Source organism: Hesperophylax consimilis, chromosome 4 (genome assembly GCF_061612785.1).
Source record: "Hesperophylax consimilis isolate HC1 chromosome 4, BYU_Hcon_1.0, whole genome shotgun sequence".
NCBI lineage: Eukaryota > Metazoa > Arthropoda > Insecta > Trichoptera > Limnephilidae > Hesperophylax > Hesperophylax consimilis.
Genome location: NC_142839.1, coordinates 37,444,721 through 37,462,061, shown reverse-complemented (window position 1 = coordinate 37,462,061; position 17,341 = coordinate 37,444,721). Strand labels below are relative to the sequence as shown.

At 33.2% G+C, this 17,341-nt stretch overlaps 1 protein-coding gene and 1 non-coding gene across 2 annotated transcripts in view; one reads left to right on the top strand and one right to left on the bottom strand.

Annotated features, from left to right (window-relative positions):
* The window catches only part of LOC149424663 (inactive dipeptidyl peptidase 10), a 228,679-nt gene that overhangs the window by 87,717 nt on the left and 123,621 nt on the right, over window positions 1-17,341 (top strand). The gene's annotated exons all lie outside the window — the stretch shown is intronic.
* On the bottom strand, window positions 3,655-3,726 carry TRNAD-GUC (transfer RNA aspartic acid (anticodon GUC)). The gene has a single exon. It is a non-coding gene; the product is annotated as a tRNA-Asp (tRNA).

Here is a 17,341-nt window from a genome sequence, read left to right as displayed (position 1 = left end):
TCACATACAAAAATATTAATTATAATATATCGGTTACCAATGTAGGTCCCTACTTTTTTTAAATCGGTTTAAACGATACATCTATTAACATGATACATCGGTGTGGGTACAAAACGTCTACAGCATACACTGTATCGGTTATAGTGATACATCATTCAATACGATACGTTGCGGTAAATCCGGTACATCGGTAACAGCGTTACACCGTTTATAACGCGATGTAGATGCTAACGCAATGGTCCTAACGCAACCCTAACCGAGCTGTGTTGTGTTGGGCGGAAGCGCGCGCCTGATTGAGTGCTTATTTCAAGTTACGTTCGGCGTGAACTTGATGAATATGATTGAGCCGAACAATAAACCTTTTACAAGCATCGTGTGACCATCGCTTTACATCGCCCCAATTGGATTTGGTAGGACAAATATTGGTAATCTGGGGATAATTTTTTTAAAGGAGATTGATAACTGGCTAGGAATTGACGATTCATACTGTTTTCATAGCACTAAACCCGATGCAAGTAACGCAAGGTAAGAACTTTCAAAATTGATCAAAAAGAAATCGTATACTAAATGCTGTATATATGAGATCTCGGAGGAGTATGTGTGATAAAGCCAGGTATGATCGTGTGATAAATTTGGAGATTTTCAAATGATGCAAGGTTGATGTTTGTATGTATTTATTTATTTAGTAAAAGATTATACATTTATATACATTATTTAAGAAATGTTTTGACTTCCCAACTAGGAGGATTCTCGTTTTATTACAGTAAAATTAGGATGAGTATTAACATTTTGATAAGTTGTTTGATTAGTATAGTATTAAAATAATAGGTATATGTACTTTTAACTGGTGCCTAAGCCTACTAACATATTTTGTATAAATATAAATAACAAAGAGAAGAAATAGAATAAAATAAAATATCCAATTAAACATAAGATTAACTGCTGCTTGGGACTAGGTAGGTACATATATACACATAATGATAAAGATTAGAACATAAAGGTATCTTTTAGATGTAAGCGTAATGATTGAGTAATTACAATAACTGATGGCGCTTATTTAGTTTGGGCATGTAGAGCGAATGAATGAAGAAAGAATTTTTTTTTTTTTTTGGTAAACTAATGTTTAAGACAAGATTTTTTATGCATAGCACAAAGGGTGACAATTATTTTACAAGCAATAATTATTAGCCTGAAACACTCATCCACATTGAAAAATCTCCTGATAAAAGATATCTACATGACGCCAACGGGACTTGAACCCGTGTCCTTTCGATAAGAGATAAGCCGCCATAGCTCAGTGGTCAGAGCTGTCGACCGGAAATCGAAAGGACACGGGTTCAAGTCCCGTTGGCGTCATGTATCTTTTATCAGGAGATTTTTCAATGTGGATGAGTGTTTCAGGCTAATAATTATTGCTTGTAAAATAATTGTTACCCTTTGAAGAAATAAGTGTTAGCAGAACATATGACGCGAATGTGAAAAGCTAGAAGAAAGCGGCGACGCACGAGGAAGACATGGCAATATCAAGTGAAACAAATACTTGAGTCGGGCCATGTCAAGAGTCAGAATAACATAAGGGTATGTATGAGACGATGTGTAAATATGAACGAAGGAAGGAGTGTGTGACAAGACAGACATGTTTGGTGGTCCATCCTCCCTGCCTACCTCTGCGGGGTAACAACGTGGTGGTTAGTTAGTTTTAGTTAAGCTGGGGTTTTCTCTCAATAATGTGACAAAACATGAAAAATAGAGAAAATCATCTACAACTTGACATGCTTAACTGTAGGAATTCAAAGGCAGAACTAACGAACTGTTTTAAATCCATTCTTTTAAAACCGCAAAATCTACACGCAAAATTTAGCGACGCCTGACTGTAAAGTTATGTGTGTCGACCTGTACACGTCACAGCATCTAGTTAGAACCAATGACGCACAGAGTGGAAGGTTTATGCCAACGATATTGTTAATTTCATCCTAGGTACATTTAAATTGCTTGCGTTGCTCTTTGACCGAGAGTGTGTTGTGGCTTTTCATTGGTTATTCGAAGGGGTTATTGGGTGGTGAAATAATTAAGCTAGTTTAATTATTCGTGGAAATGCAAATACGCATACCTATTTGAAAAGTGGTTAGATAAAGTGGTTAGATTCTACAAAGAATAGTTCAAGCAAAACCAATTTCTCTAAACATAACGATTGCTGAAAATAGACAACATCCCTTAAAATACTAGTCTACTCCTGATGTTGAGGGCATATTTGCTACTGTCATGAATTATAAGTCATCGGATTATAAGCACTATCGAAATGGGGAAATATAAATGCAAATACGCACTAACAAAATCAAAATACAAGACTAAAATAAAGGATAAAAACATTAATAATAAATAATATTTATTATTTGAATATAATTAAACTAAAAATGTGAAACAGAAAAATCAGAAGAAGATTCGGTTGCATCTAGGAATTGATCCCAGGACCTCAGCCTTGCTACGAGTCCTAGATGTGACCGTATCTTTTTCTGATTTTTCTGTTTCAGATTTTCGTTTAGGAATCGCTAATATTGTCTTCAATAATTAAATATAAATAATATGTTCTAGAGGATCTGGGTTCGAGTCCCAGTTACCACTTCTAGTTTTTTTTTAAATTTTCATTAATATTTTATTATTAGTTCCTCCCAAGCATTAATGATTTCACGGGTTCGAATCCCGTGCCGGGCGAAAATATTTTGATTTTCATTCATTTTTATTTTCGGACACAAGAGTACATTCAGATCTCAGATCCTTATATTTTTTCTATCTAGTCTAATATTTAATATTATTTTATTACTTCAAAAAAAGTTTTCATAAAGAACGGTTTTTTGGAAATTTTTAGATTTCGTACCAAAATTCGGGGGGGAGAGAACACTTTCTCAAAAGTGTTTCATCACCATTGAGCTATAATTAGAAGCGCTCTTGCCATTAACATAAATATAAAGACGCGTTATGTTCTTACTAATCGAACAAAAATATGGCGCGTTCCTGTTTCTAGATTGAAATCGAATAATGTAACACACGAGAAAAGAATAGCCATAAAGAATTTGTGTGAATGAATGAAATAGTTACAAATAATATCATACATAGCTTAATTAACGGAACGCTAATGCGTCTAATGAAAGAGATAGCCACACAAAGAATGTGTGTACGGGTGAAACGGCTATATTATTATGAGCGTGCCTCGTGCGTTTCTCTTACCTCCTCGCGACACCAATAGCGGCCCTCTGACGGGCGAGCACGTCCGCGGCAAGCATGACGTCACAGGCGAGCAACGATCATTTTGTATAAAGTATAAAGTACCTACTTTCCGTATTTCAATATTTTTTTAAATTTTTATTTAAGACAGTATTTTCATTCAGATAATATTTAAATGTGATGTCGAAACTCATTCCCATTAGGTATTATTTTCAACTAAAAAAATTTACTTCGCGATCGACTAGTTTCGAAAAACACCTCAGTAAATTATAGTTATTTATTTGTACATCATAAAAGTTTTAAAAAAAAAAGTTTTTTTTTGATTCTGTAGCATTTTTTTGTATTTTATAAAAAAATTAGAAATAATGATTAAAATATGTTTTTATTAAAAATAAAATTAATATAGCGCTTGAAAAAAAAAACAAAAAAAATCTCTCCAGCGGGGAATCGAACCCCGGTCTCCCGCGTGACAGGCGGGGATACTTACCACTATACTACTGAAGATACTTAAGATTGGGCCAATATTGCATATTTAAACAGAAGCAACCGGTTTATCAAGGCGGTCGGTCATCTGACTAAAAATAACTAGTTAGGTACCTACCTTCTTTCGTGGTAAAAGATAATAATATTATTTATGTGCATAAGTAGGTATAGTACTCACAAAGATAATAATATCGCAAGCCTAGAGAGATATGATTATCAATATTGAATAAATAATTATGATACATTATTATAAGCAATGGAATTGTATAATTATTATTGCTGATGATGAATATTTTTAAATTTTATGATATTACCTAATCAATGCATTAATTACAAAGATTATTGTGAGTATATCTTGCAATGTTGTGTTGAAAGTTGAAATAATAACATACTTCAAAATTTAAGGAAGGTTATTATTTCAAGGTGGAAGTTCAAATGGGTACTTAGGTACTATTCAAATAATATAGAAGCAGACACTATGTGTCTTTGGAAACACTGAAGAATTTACTGCGGTGAAATCTACCTGCAGTTGAAAATATATTATAATATAGATCTACGGTTTATTTGGTAGAAAAAATAGTTCCTGATTTCGACGCAAATTAGCGTAAATCATTGGCGCATTAGTTAGTAAATTCCTGGCATCTGGCGTGCATAAATAAACCATTCACTAAATCTATATCTTCGGGCTTTTTGTATGAAACAAATTGGTCCTAAAAAACAATAGATATGACAATATATAGACAGAATTTTTTTCATTCGGAACCTACTTATTATATTATACACAAATGAAAAACTTTGAAAGTTTATTCTACAGACTTTCAGAGTTTTTCATTGGTGGATATTGTTAGGCATAATCAAATGACGTCACAATAATGTACTACATTTTGCTGTATACTTATGATATTATAAACCAGGGGTCGGAAATTAATTTCTGGCAAGTGCTGTAAAATTAATTTTCGGTCCAGGGAAACAAAGATAACAGGTAATTTAAGTTTCTCAAAAAGGGATGTGTCTTTAAATCTCATGTAATTAGTTTCATTATGTTCCCCATATTTTTCGGCCATTTTACTTAAACATTTATTTTTGTGCCCTAATTTATTAAGTCTAAATATTTAGAATATGGCATCCATTGGGTTTTGTTGTGAGGGTAAATGGAGTTGGGTATAGGTACAATTCCATCCAAGAAAGCCCCACAGGCGAAAATATTTAAATGTACGCGGTAAAATGATGTTGATTATAGTTATTTGGAATGAAGGTTTTTTGTCAATATTCGGTCGCGTATTTATATGTCAATACGGCAACGGAATGTGATATGAATTATTATTATAACGCAACGTGTGAAAATGAAAGTACTTCAAAGTCTTCAATTTGCATAAATATACCTGTGAGTGTGTTTAAGTACGTTGTGTGCCTTTGAGTGTGTGTATGCCTATGAGTATGTTCACTGTGTTATATCTATCTGTCTGTATTTTATGCCTTCGTATTGTAGTAACTTGAAATGGTATTCTTCTATATCTATTTTCTATATTGTATCTTCTCGATATATGTGTGATTTAAACACTTTAGCGGGTGCTTGTAATGAAGAATAAATGAGAAAAAAATCACTGCAGTCTAAAAAATTTCTTTTACAAATATAAAAAAAGCTTGTAATTTTAAGATAATATTTTGGTGGTCCAAAGTTTTTAGTTTTTCAGTTTTATGCCTTTCATATCCGATTGTTGCCTTCCGCTGTTTTAAACTAATAAACCTTTTCCAATTCAACCGACAATCCAACACAGTGTGATTTTACAAATTGCTAATATAAATATTTCTCGTCAACGCTTATGTCAAAAATCGGACGGAGTGACAGTAGAGTAAATTAAATGCGATCGGCAATTGGGTAATGTTGATAATATGTTTTGGTGACTTGACAGCAGAGGGAGATTGGCTTACTCACTCAACTTGCGGCAAAAATTCTACCATAATTCCGGCGAAATTCAGGCATAATTTTCCCTCTATCTTCTTTTCGTCAGAGTTTATGGATAATGCCTCCATACTCGATGGACTATTTTTTCCCAACATTTGACGGGGAAATTCTATTTCCAATATCGCCCTCTTGCGTGGGGAAGATTAGGTCTTCACATAGAATCCGGGAATATATTATTGAGAGGGAATACGGGTTGACGTTTGACCAGCCATATTTATGCCGACATTTATCAAGGTGGGATTCAAATTTAATATTAGATACGTGATGCACGGTGCTTGTAAAATATTACGATATAATAAACTTTTGAAAAATAATTGAATACAATAATTTAAAATGTTTAACCAATTTTAATTTTTTGGTTTTTGTAATGATCGGCGCGAACTTTCTGAAATTGTCAACAGAGTGGAAATGTCATACAGAAATGCAATTATTACCAATTTTATTTCACGATTCTTCTCGCTATACAACAGTTTGATAATACCTTTGGCTGTAAAACTGTGATACGTACTGGAGAAAAATGAGTATTGCTGATTTGTTAAAATATTGTTAAAAACGGGACAGCAGGCCATTTCATAATAAAATTTGAGTACTTTCCGAATACGTGTTCATGTACATGTTAATATGTAATGACGAAATGCGAAAATATAATGATTTTAATAAACACGTGTTCCGACGTCGCGTTACTGCATACCTGTTTACTAAAATGTTAAAAAGAAACTTATAAATTCATTCATTTAGGGCCTGCAGTCCCGTTTTTATCGGGATTACGAATAATTTGAAGAGATTTTTAATAATCAATAAGATCAATTACGGGACTGCCGCGGAGTATCATTTTTATGTATGGGAGCTATCACTGTCAGCTGACAGATGACCGCCGCGTAATTACACAAGTCCGTAAATTGTTCTGCCGTAGGTAGGAGAGGGGGTCGCAAAATTTTCAAGTATAGCCTGGCTAGCAGATCACATTCGCCACGCCTACACTTATTTATAACACATCATCTTTTTAGGTGTGACAGGTCTGTGTGGGATTGTATGGCGAGCAATATGGAGTTATATAAAACGCTTTGAACTTATAGCGTAATCTGTGACCCCCTTTAAGTAAGTACCTTCATGTCAGAAATTATCGAGTTGCACACCCAAATAAATTCAATTTTATCGAATTCACATGCTGGCACCTTCATTAAAAATATTACTTAACATTTTCATATTGGTGGGTATTAAAAAGCACCCGGCGCCGCACCTTTTAATGGCCAATGGCAACCGCTAAAAACTCCGCCATTGTAGTCCCGGTAACAATGGCGACCACTGGTGACACTTTATAGAGGCTGTCGCTGGTTAGAGAATGGTTCCCGGGTGGTTTTTTAATCCCCTCGGTGGCGCATCGATTCAAGTTGAACTGAAACGTGGTATCTTTTCTGAACATTTTCTTATTGAATTGTTTTGTTCGACGTCAAATTTCACCAATAAAAATCTATTTGTGTTAATCAGGCTTTGCACATAGGTACTTTTATCTATGTATGTTTTTCTTCAATGGGCTTATTTAAAGTCATTCTATCTGAAGTCTCCGTCGTTGCCTGGGCTTTTGGAACTCAGATGTACCTAGACAATAGTAAAATTACACGGATAACCTAAAAAAACAGAGACATAGAATAATGTTCAAAATATGAGTTTTTATATTTTTATGTGAATACCGCACAAGAGTCTCAACTGCTTCCAACCTGGAACTAGTGCGACTATGGCATCCCCAATCGGGGTATGTTGTACGGCTGAAGATAGTGGGGAGGGGAAGTAGATGGGGGAGAGGAAGGTTAGGGAGTATCTGGCTATTCAGATCTGGTCACCAAATACGGCCAAAGCCATTTCAAGTGACGTTTCAATTCTGAATGTTGGTCTTACACCAGGGTGATACTGGTAGTATCTTCCTCTCTGGAACGTGCCGCAAGAATACTATATATTATTTTTAATGAATTAATTTTGAAATCACACAAACTCATCAAATAAAATTTACTTGCGGACGCCACGATTTGAAACCACTCGACCAAGTTCAGCATTACAGATTTTTAACTGGTTCAATTTTCAGCTTTTTCGGTAATACAGTTTGAAAGAAATTAAATGTTCAACAAATAAAATGATCTAAATTTCACGAAAACATCCCCCCAATCTTAAATCCCTGCTCGAAAGCGAATACTACCAACTAGTACCTACATACATATGTTTACTGCAGCTTAAAATGAAGGGGTGCTTTCAATAACCATTAAACCCGTTATTGGCTTGAACGGGCGGCTTTAACTATATATCTAGTTAATAGTGTACCTACCTACTATATTAGGATAAGTGCCCAAATCAGCGGAATACTAACTATATTGAACCGTACGCACTTCTGAAATATGTAATATTAAATGTACGGTTACACCGACTCTCGATCTGATATAAGCATTTGATTAAATTGATCATTCCAAGTCTCCTAGGTGTCCCGGACTTCCTATTCCATTCACTTGTGTGTTTGGAATACCATTCTCCATCCATCAGCTTTAACAAACACTAACTTAACTTTTTTTAAGGTTCACGCGTGTCGGCTGTATCACCTTCCGATGGCATTATCAAATTGTGGAAATTATGCGGGAAAAAACCCATGCTTCTTTCAAATTATTAAATTGGAAACATCAATGGCCGCTTTCGATCCTGGGACAAATTTAAGCAATACATTTTTTTTATTTTAGTTTTTATTATGGAGACTATTTAAACATTGTACATACAAAATATGATATTAAATACATGTATAGTAAATTGTATTTCTTAGTTCTCCTCACTAGGGTGACCTGTTATGGGTGAATTATAACGATTATACCAAAGGAAAAACTGATAATAAATTTAATTAAATAGAGGTTGTTAGGAAGCTTTGTAGATGCACGCACAGATGGCAGTGCGTAGAGCTTGCGGGGAAGTCCGCAAGATGGAGCCAGTGGCCAGTTGTCGCCATGGACATTGCGAAGGGTCTCAGACAATCTCACTGGCTCAGATTCCAATTAGCAAGCTTCTTGTTAGGTCGAGTCACCAATATAATACGCGTAGTATTAATAAATCGCTGATTAATATTAAAGAACCTATTATTTATTATTCCTTCCAAGACGAGTTGGAGACTGTTTGTGCGAACACAACAGAGGTCTATAAATTAAACTTGAAAACAATAAATAAAAAACACATTTTTTTGTGAATATATGAAAAGAAAGGAACGAAGACGAATGTAGTCACCCCTATTTACACTCAGAGCTAGGTAAAATTGTTCCCATTCTTTCAAATAATACTCCAAATGTAACAATATATTTCTCCTTTGAATGCACTTCTTGATTGATTCGAATCCATCAAATCAACTGCATCCCTATTCAGAGCATTGTACGACAACAATACAAAATTCTTTTATAAAATCCAACCCGCTCTGAGGCAAAAAGACATAGCGCCGGCAAATCATCGGGCTGGCACGTTGCCATGTTGCTTCCCGAGATACTTATAAACATACATAATACATGTGTATATTTGTATGCATTGTCCATTTAATATCTACATACTCGTACAGAATCATACGAAAATACTCACGGAAACGCTGCACTGGGTGACTCCAGAATTTGCTTACAAAACTCGGAGTTGAGAAGCAACAAATTTCGTGGCTTAGATTTTTGATCAAGAAATCTTTTGCATACAAATTTACGGAATTCTAGCATACAGAATGCGCAAATCGAAGTCTTGTACTTACGTGTTTCACTTCCTGCCGCGGTAGCAATGTACAAACTTAAAAATACTGTAACTGGATAAAGCAAAGTTGGCTGTTTTAGTATAGAAGCGAGCAGGCTGCGGTACCTAGTCACATTTTTATACGACACAGATTTTTCGGAATTCAACAGTTTTTAACAGTGAAAAATGTACACAAACTAGAAAAAAAAAAATGCCCGCACATTATTTGATGTACCTAATGTGTAACATTGGTGTCATTAGACATGTAGTATGCCTATAATAATTAAAATGTGTACGGATATCTCACAAGGAACTAGCATTTTGTATGATTTGTGTTGGCAATGCAATAATAAATAGTAATAATAATAATAAAAATACAAAAAAAGATTTGGTTACTGGAATGTAGTAGTAAAGATACAATCATCTCCAAGTTGTTTTGCAAAATGACAATGTCATTTGCAACCAACGTAGATGAACAGGGGATTATTATGTCATCTGTACAGATGAACATGGATAGTCTAAGACCCCAAAAAACAAAAGCAGGTATTCCTAGACAGCGTATGAAATGGACGAACGATGTCAATATGTTCATTGTTCGTTCATATTTTTATGTAACCAAAGTAGAAACAGATATGTTGTTATACAGGAAAAAATTACATTTACTTTTCTCACAAAATTATCCGATTGCCCAAGTAAGCGAACAAAGATTAGCAGACCAAAAGCGAGCTATTTTCAAAAATAATTTAATTTCTGTAGTCACATTAGAACAGATTAAAAGAGAAGTAGCAGATAGATTGCAAAGGAGAAATAATTTAGAACAAATTAACACAAGTAATAATATCATATCAGATGCATTGAATGTAGATAGTTTGGATAATATTCTAGTCGAAATGTCCAATGATATTACAGTAGATTCAAATAACTTAGACATTATTTATAATCTTAGGGAAATCAACATTGCAAATTTAAACTTTGTTGATGAAAATATAGTAGAATTAGCTAACTTACTTCATAATAATATAAACAGATATATAGATGTAGAGCCAACAGTTAGACCAAAATTACCGAAATTGCATACGTCAAAGAAATTATCTAAATTAATTTTTGAATTAAATAACATAATTTTACCAAAAATCATATTTGACGAAATTAGTTTTTTAGATCTTCATACAATAGTATACGCTAGTGCGATTACTGTTTGTAATAAGTTAGGAATTAAATTATCATCCTCTGACGATAGATCATATAGTTATAGTAAACCAGAATGGCAGATCAGATTAGAAAATGATGTAGTATTTTTAAGAAGTAACATAGCTAGAGTAATAGAATATAAAAATGGAAATAGAAGTAGGAAAATTTTGAGACATGTAGATGAAATTGGTAGAAAATTTGGTTATAACATTGATAGTCATAATAATGAAAATATAATCAATGATTTATTGGATTTATTAAAACAAAAATTAGGCGTAAAAGCTAGTAGATTAAAAAGATATAATTATACGTATAATAAAAAAAATAATAATAGATTATTCCAGAAAAATGAAAAAATATTTTATTCCAAACTTGACGATAAACAAAATATTATTTCGAATAATAATATTCCGTTGCCATCTGAATCAGATATGCGCGATTTTTGGACTAAAATTTGGAGTAAAGATATAAAACATAACGAGTCAACTCCCTGGATAGAAAATGAAGAACTCAATTTTTCAGGTATTGAACAAATGAGTTTTTCTAATATATCGGTTGAATTGTTAACCAAAATTATTAAAAATACTCATAATTGGAAAGCCACGGGTTGCGATTGGATACATAATTTTTGGTACAAACGTCTGACTACTTTACATCCTCTTTTGGCAAAAAATCTTTCAAAATTTGTCAGTCAACCTCAAAATTTTCCAAATTTTCTAACTAAGGGCATTACTTATATGTTACCCAAAAGCGAAAATATTAATAATCCCTCTCAGTACAGACCGATTACATGTTTACCGACAATATACAAAATTTTGACCTCTTGTTTAACAGATTTAATATATACTCATTTAGATGAAAAAAATATTTTATCTGAACAACAAAAAGGTTGTCGCAGAAAACATATGGGATGTAAAGAACAATTAGTTATTGATTCTGTAATTCTAAAACAGATTCAAACTCGAAAACGTAATTTACATACTTGCTATATAGACTACCAAAAGGCTTTCGATAGTGTCCCGCACTCGTGGCTGATCAAAGTATTAAATATATATAAAATTAACCCCATTATTATTAACTTTTTGGAAAATATTATGTCCTTTTGGAATACCAATTTACTTATCAATTTAAAAGGGAAGAAAACAGTAATACCGGGCATTTCAATTAAAAGAGGAATTTTTCAAGGAGACTCATTGAGTCCTCTTTGGTTTTGCTTAGCATTGAATCCTCTATCTAAAATGTTAATTAAAAGCAAGTTTTGAATAAAAGTTAAGGGTAATACAGGGGAGAGTAGTACAATTTCGCATTTATTATTTATGGATGACATAAAATTATTTTCAAATTCTGAACAAAATTTAGAGAAAATGATTGAGGTAGTTAAAAACTTTTCAGATGATATCAAAATGACTTTTGGTTTAGATAAATGTAGAACGATCCATATAGAGAAAGGCAAAATTGTAGATGGGGACGAGAGTATATTTAGAAATTTCCAAATTACTAGTATGAAAAGGGATGAGGTTTATAAATATTTAGGATACCCACAATCAAATAGATTAGACGATAATAGTATTAAAAGTGATATTAGGATTAAATTTCAAACTAGGATCAGGAAAATTTTAAAATGCAATCTATCTGCTAAAAATTTAGTAAAAGCAATAAATACTTGGGCAATACCTCTATTAACGTACTCATTTGGCATAATTAAATGGTCTAATACAGATTTAGATAACTTAGAAAGATTAATTAGAACTACGCTAACAAAGTTTAATTGCCATCATCCAAATTCAGCTATAGAACGAGTTAATTTACCTAGAAATTTAGGAGGTAGAGGTATAGTCAAAATAACTTCTTTGAAACATAATCAGGTAGAAATGCTAAGAACTTTTTTCCATAGGAAAGCTCATAGCTCAGAAATGCACAAAATAATTTGCAAGGCAGATAGAAATATTACACCTTTAAATTTATACGATGAGAATTCCAACATTTTTATAAATCCAAACCAGGAATTATTAGATTCCTGGTCAAATAAAATTTTACACGCAAAACACTTCAATTATCTCAACCAAACGTATGTTGACAAAATTTCGTCAAACAAATGGTTGAGTATTGGAGAGTTGAGCGCAGAAATAGAAGGATTTATGCTTGCCATTCAGGATAGAGTCATTAATACTAAAAATTATAGAAAGCATATAATCAAAGATACAAATCAAATTGATGATTTGTGTAGAAAATGTTTGGCTTTTCCGGAAACTATAGAACATATTATATCGGGATGTTCTATATTAGCACCGTCCGAGTATACATTTAGGCACAATCAAGTTTTAAAAATAATTCACCAAAATTTGGTAATTAAACATAACTTGATTGACTGCCGTAATGTAGTACCATATTATGAATACGAACCAAATTCATTTTTAGAAAACTAATTTTATAAAATATATTATGATAAAACTATACTAACAGACCGAGCGATTAGTCATAATAGACCCGATATAGTTTTACATGACAAAATTAAAAAAATAACTTATATCATTGATGTCGCTATACCAAATTCCTGTAATATTCAAAAATCTGTTAGCGAAAAAATAAGAAAATACACAGATTTAGGAAATGAAATAAAAAGAATTTGGCATTCTCAGACTATAAAAATATTACCATTCGTTATTTCGGCTACTGGCATTATACCTAGCTCTCTAATTAAAAATTTAGGCGTATTAGATTTATCAAAAAAATTATATATAAAGATGCAAAAGTCGGTCATTTTGAATACATGTAGGATAACAAAAGATTTTTTAAATATTTATGTTGAGGGATCAGTAGGATTTATAGGCCCTGTTAGAAGTTCTACCGAGCCGAACCCTCTGATATGAAAATATCTGGAGACGGTGAATTTTTTTTCCCATTTGATATCTGGTGAGTTGACGCGTTGTTGTTCTTGTATTGTTTTGTATTTATTTTACTTATACAATGCTCTTACATAATGTTGATTGACTAGATGATCATTTGTGGAAAAGTGAGTGGAAGGGTTAAGTTTTTCCTTTGGGGAAGATTTAACCCGGACAACTAAATCGGAAGTAGAAAGTAAAAAAAAATAATAATAATAACAACAAATAATAATAATAATAATACAATACAAAGACACTACCAATACCATGCTATAAAAGCTTTCAACAGTGTAAAACTTGAAATTAAAATTGAGGAAAATAAAAATACATTCACACACAAAATTACAAAATGGATTAAAGAACGAAATGGATTAAAGACAATATTACCAAAATTTCATAGCATAAAATAAAAATAAAACCTACACGTAACACACAAAACCAATATAAACACACATCACTCACAAAAACACAAGATTATTTTCAATGTATTATTTTTTAATTTTAAATATATTTTATGTATTTTTAATTTTAAATGTATTATTTTATCTTTAAATGAATAATGTAGATTATATTTTCATATTATAAAATGAAGGCCTCAGCACGGGCAAGCCACCCAGTGAAGCCTACATTACTGGAAAACTTAAAATGTAAAAAATATTTTGTACCAAATAAATAAATAAATAAATATATTGAAAACAAAACGCGTTGTCTATGTTTGAAAAAATATGACAGAACCATTATTATACTGAGGGAGTATTTCTCCATCCTCTTGATAGCTTATATTATCCATAGGATAACGTATATTGATAAATTAAGGTTAAGCGCGGCGTTCTTTATATTCTCCGTGTTCATAAATAAGTTTTGGAAGGTATCGCTTTACAATATACAATTTATTTGTTTTCGTGCGTACACACTCAATATTTTATTTTTATTTTTTTAGTGAATACCTCACAAGAGTCCCAACTGCTCCCGTCCTAGACTATGGCATCCCCAATTGGGGGATGTTGTGAGGCTGAAGGTAAGTGGGGAAGGGAAAGAGGAAGGTGGGGAAGTACCTGGCTATTCAGATCTAGTCACTAAACACGGCTAAAGCCATTTGGAGCAACGTTTCAATTCTGAATGGTGGTCTTACACCAGGGCGATACTGGTAGTATCTTCCACTCTGGAACGTGCCGCAAATATACTTTATATTATTTTAATTAATTAATTGTGAAATAACACAAATTAATCAAATAAAATTTATTTGCGCACGCCGGGTTCGAACCCGCGACCTTCGGAATGGCAGTCCAATGCGTTACCACTGGACTATGCCGGCCGTCTATTTATGAATACGAATAAATAGTTTTGTTTGCTTAAAAAAAGGGAAGTTCTGGAAAGGAAAAGGGTATGAGGGGTCGGTAGGAATCTAGGGATCAGTATGTCCAAGAGTGAAGGTCTTATGAATCTATTCCTCTCGCTGTGGGGCAGGGCGATGGGTCGAGAGACCAGTCAATCTGGCATGCCACGCGGCTGTAGGGCAGGCGCATCCTGAACACACCTCATCTGATGAACCCGGTATCCCCTACTAAATCTCCAAACGTAGTGAACCACTAATTATCATAATTACGAAACCAGAAATTTAAATAGAATTAGATTGCCACATACGAAGATATCAAAATCAAAGAACTGCCTAATGTACAAGGTTCTCCAATTATAGGTGTTATTTTGATATTCAATCGTAAAAGTTTCGTCAATGGTTTCGTTGCTTGTGTGGCACATATCGCCGTCTTGTTGAAAGTAAACGTTGTCCAGATCAATACTATCTAATTCCGGCCATAAAAATCATAAATCCTCTCTCGATAGCGCTATCCATTCACCGTAACTGTTGCTCCAGCCTCATTTTCGAAAAAGTAAGGTCCAATGACTCCGCCGGACAATAAACCGCACCAAACAGTCACACGTTGATAGAGAGGCTTTTCAACAATAACTCTTGGGTTTTCCGATGCCCAGATGCGATAATTTTGCTTGTTGATGAAGCCACCGAGGTGGAAATGGGCCTCATCACTCAAGATGATTTGCATTTGATTCACTCAAGTGGAATAATTTAAATTCGTTGTTGAAGCGTGTATCGTTCCATTTTTATTAATAACGTACTTTCTACTTGTCAAATGTTAAAAAATGACAGCTTCAAAAGTAACATCTACCGAAATAGCGGGCTATTTAAAATAACACCTCTTATTGGAAAACCCTGTAAAAAGGACTAAAGATGTACGATGAAATGCCTGAAAGTCTGAACAATGAAGGAAGAATGAATTATTTAAAAAGAAATGTTATAAAATACATAAAGAAAAATATTTAAAGTTAAAAAATGAAATATTATCTTGTTTACATTAGTTTATATTCAAATTTTGTATAAACTAACTCATAAATAATAAAAAAATTTTTTTAAATAAAACTTAGGGTGACCTATGGCAGAGGTGTAGGTTATCCAAAAAATGGTTCCCGAGGCGGCGGTACCCAAACCGTGTGCGACATCTATTGACTTTTTCTGCAAGTCTAGAAAATGAATTATTATTTTCACATTAAAAACACATCATCACATTTTCACATTAAATATTCACATTAAAAATAAAAACAATAAGATAGGTTTATCTATAAGACGCTGTCTAGGATTGCATTTAGTTCGGGTTGAATCTTGCGATCATACATAAAGATAGTTGCCAATAAAAATGTGCGGTGAAAAAATGAAGACAACGTTGGTAGTTCTTATTCGAAGTATGATACAGTTAAAAGTGACCGAATAGGATAGGGTCCCATTAGCGCAGTTGGTAGAGCATTGTCCCGGAAAGACAAGGGTCCTGGGTTCGAGTCCCAGATGTGACCATTTCCTTTTCTGATTTTTCTGTTTCAGATTTTCGTTTGAAAAAATCACTAATATTGTCTTCAGTATTTAAATAGATTTTAGAGTTTCCTGTTAGAGCAAAGTCGACTATAGGTCCATCCATTACGCCGGTCCGAGCGCCGAATATTTTTTTACATGACTTCTTCACTTATGTCAATTCCCACTTTATTTTAGAGATTTGATGGGGCAAACTCAACCGCAGGTCTGACCAATACCAATACGTGACAGGACCACGCATAGCATATTTTTGTGCACGGCTTCCTCACTTACGTTGTTAAGATTCTGGGTTTATTTAAGGGTATTGTCTCATCCTAAAATATGTCCTTCTTCAAATATTACTTGTCTAATTCTAAAAATCATAATGTCCTTCCTTCATAAATTCCTTCAACGCGCACTGGAAAATCAAATCTAAGTGAACTTAGCTAAAAGGAAAGCGATGTAGGACCAGTATTATGGCATTATGTTCTAGAAAGAGAATAGTGTTATGATAAAACTATCCAGTTTGCAAAGATAAAGTTGTAGGTTTCAGAAGCTCTCACACCTGCTCCCTTATGTATGAACGAGGAACTTTGAATAAGTAGAAACAGGTGAAAGCAGAACTCGAACAACATGAATGAATAATAGTTTTCAACATGATCATAGTTTCAAGCACAATAGAGAAATTTTGAATAAGAAATAATGAAAACATTTATGAGCAAATTGTTGTTGTGAACAAAAGTACGAAAACACTAGGCTTAATATTAATTATAAACTATGAAACGTGTCTCTAGTTGAGAGCTTAATTGAATACATCTCAGAAGTTTGGTCTCATTCTTACAAAATTCACATTAATAACATTGAGCGAATACAAAACAATCTACTTTTCATAAATATTAAATTAACTATCCCTCTAGAACACATACTCGTACATTATCTATTTTTATTAAGACACATTGGAAGATAGACGTAAAATAAACAAGTAACTTATATTATTGAAAATACCAA